The sequence below is a fragment of the Osmia lignaria genome, unplaced genomic scaffold (assembly GCF_051020975.1).
Source record: "Osmia lignaria lignaria isolate PbOS001 unplaced genomic scaffold, iyOsmLign1 scaffold0003, whole genome shotgun sequence".
Taxonomy (NCBI): Eukaryota; Metazoa; Arthropoda; class Insecta; order Hymenoptera; family Megachilidae; genus Osmia; species Osmia lignaria.
The window spans coordinates 132,501-135,000 of record NW_027478160.1 but is presented as its reverse complement, the minus strand read 5'-3'; the positions used below and the strand labels follow the sequence as shown (position 1 = coordinate 135,000).

Below are 2,500 nucleotides of genomic sequence, written 5' to 3'. Positions count from 1 at the left end.
GATTGTAAGCAACCATTTTTATCTTGGAGCGGAGCGTTCCTTTACTCGTTAGATTTGTCTTGTCGCGTGTGTATTCGCTTTTTCGACGCTTTTTAACCATTTAACTTGTTTAGCGAAGCTAAACGCACAGACAGACAAAAAAAAAGGAACAGCATCGCGCGTCAAACAGCGACGACCCATCTGAAGCGATCTTTCATTTATACACCGTTTGTAAACAGAGAGATGTATAAAGCGCGGGGAATCATTCGAAACCCTGGGGCTATTCGAGCTTGCATTTCAGCAAATTATCATCTCAAACATTTCACTCGTTTGCTTTTTCTAAATTTATAGGAGAGCTTCTTTCGTTTATTTTTGACACACCTTTCGTAAATATCGTTTCTGGCAACGTCGGGAGCGTGGATTTCTACAAGTGAACAATCGCGCCGATCCGATAACTTCCAGCAGGATGGAGAATCTTTATAGATTATCTTCCTAGAACTCGGTGCTTTCACGGGCGGTCGTTTATAAATTTTAACGAACGACTCGCGCGCCGTGACGCACTTGCGCTAGTTCGAAGAGATATTTCGAAATTTGTTTCTCTCCTTTAACGGCCTGCATTTAGTGTATCGGTTGCGATTTTCGTCACATCGTTTCCACGACAAACGCCGACGAACTGCCCAACTATCGCTCGTACGTTGCGACTCTTTCTTTGTTTATCGTTCATTCATTCTTTCAATTTCGTTCGATAATCCCGCTCCGAAACGTTCTACTTTCGTTGAACGACGGCGAGATGTTTAGAAAGAAATGAATTACTCTTTTTTCGAGAAGCAAACGCAAGCAGTCTTTTGTTAAGAAAACGACCCTCAGCCAGGCGTGGTCCAGGAATTGTATCCGTGGACCGCAATGTGCGTTCGAAATGTCGATGTTCATGTGTCCTGCAGTTCACACGTTGACGCGCAATTAGCTGCGTTCTTCATCGACCCACGAGCCAAGTGATCCACCGTTCAGGGTAATCGTAAAATTTTGTATTTCAAACTCTTTAGATCTTTAGAGTGTTATTTTCATTATTAACACGCATCACATTCGATACCCACATCACTCTCCCACCCGGCGCGCGCGGGAGAGCGAATTCGGGCGTCGCCAACGTATTTGTTTGTTTGTTCGATCGTTGACGACACGATCGCGTCCAAGGACGGAAACCGTCGGAGAAACGCCCAGTGGCACGCTCCTCTCGACGGTCGGGCGTAAAGTACATTTAAAAACCTTGAAAAGTACGAACGCACACAAGGAATGCGAGCGCGCGTCCTGTCGCTGAATCGTGGGTTGCGAGATTCGAACAGACACACGGCCGGCGACGATCGGTCTAACTAATGGACACATAGTTTTTCAAAGACTCGCTATCGTCGCTTCTCAGCCGGTCCGTAAACAACACACATCGATCAGGCGGACGCACGAATCTTACCACGGTGCGTGTTTCGTAGATTCCAGGTTACCCGCAAGTACCTCTCTCTCCCTCTCGAAAGAGGAATCTCGATCCGTCCTTTTTGGACAATGGAGAAATCTTTTTATCGCAACACGGATGGCAAAGAAACAACCAAAGCGTAGGAGCGTGGGGACGAGAGCGACGAAAAGAACGTCGCGAAAACAAAGTTTCGACGGTTGCTCGTTCTAATACATCGTAGTTTCAACTCTCTCAGTTTTAACCACTCCTAGACGCTTCGTAAACTTTTAACAATTCTTCGCCTCCGCGAGTTTCATTTCGAATAGAGCGAACGCAACACGGACCAAAAAAACTCCGGTGATGCCAGATCATTTAGCAAAGATCAGACGGCGGGTCATCTGTATTCCTTTTCTCTCTTTTTTATATCTTTCCATTTAACTAGGGTGTCGCAACGACGGGTACATTTATATATTTATATATATTGTATTTCAATTTTAATGATCCTTCGCTTTCGGTTTGTAATAATATGATCCTTCTTTCATTTCGATCCTTCATATTGTAGGTTAACCAACAGAAGTTTGTTTTTTTACGACTTGTATTTTTGTGGTTTGTTTGTTTGTTTGTTTCTTACGACTTGTTTGTACCCGATCAAGTAGACGACGACCCATAAGTATAAGTTAGAGAGATAAAGGTCGAGAGACCTCACGCAAGCGTCTTTTACTTCCATTCACATCAGCCAGAGAGAAATGGTCCGGCGTCGTGCTCTTTGGCGCCGTTGGTCGCACAGTTTTTTTGCCGGCGGTTCCGAACGGACGGGAGAAACGCGATGAGTAATCAAAGCGACCTCCGCACGTAACCGTGTCGGTGTAATTTTACCGCATCGCAGCGTTTTGGTATTTGTTTCTTATTGGCTCGAACCCGAGATTTATGTGTTTTGTGTCATGTATATGGTATTATTTATTATATCTTTCTCGTTTTGTATAATTTTTGGTCCGAGCTCAATAAACTTTTATATCGCTTTATCAATGATCCATTCAGTTAGGTTTTCTCTTGTATTTTTAATTTGTTAATGATCCTTCC

General features: G+C 44.0%; 2 non-coding genes across 2 annotated transcripts in view; both read right to left on the bottom strand.

Annotated features, from left to right (window-relative positions):
* Nucleotides 1–836: 836 nt before the first annotated feature.
* On the bottom strand, nucleotides 837–991 carry LOC143306230 (5.8S ribosomal RNA). Its single transcript, XR_013063681.1, has one exon. It is a non-coding gene; the product is annotated as a 5.8S ribosomal RNA (ribosomal RNA).
* Nucleotides 992–2,487: 1,496 nt separating this feature from the next.
* LOC143306241 (small subunit ribosomal RNA) overlaps nucleotides 2,488–2,500 on the bottom strand; it is a 1,923-nt gene continuing 1,910 nt past the window's right edge. The window contains exon 1 of the ribosomal RNA XR_013063692.1: nucleotides 2,488–2,500. This exon is cut by the window's right edge and continues 1,910 nt beyond it. This is a non-coding gene — a ribosomal RNA (small subunit ribosomal RNA).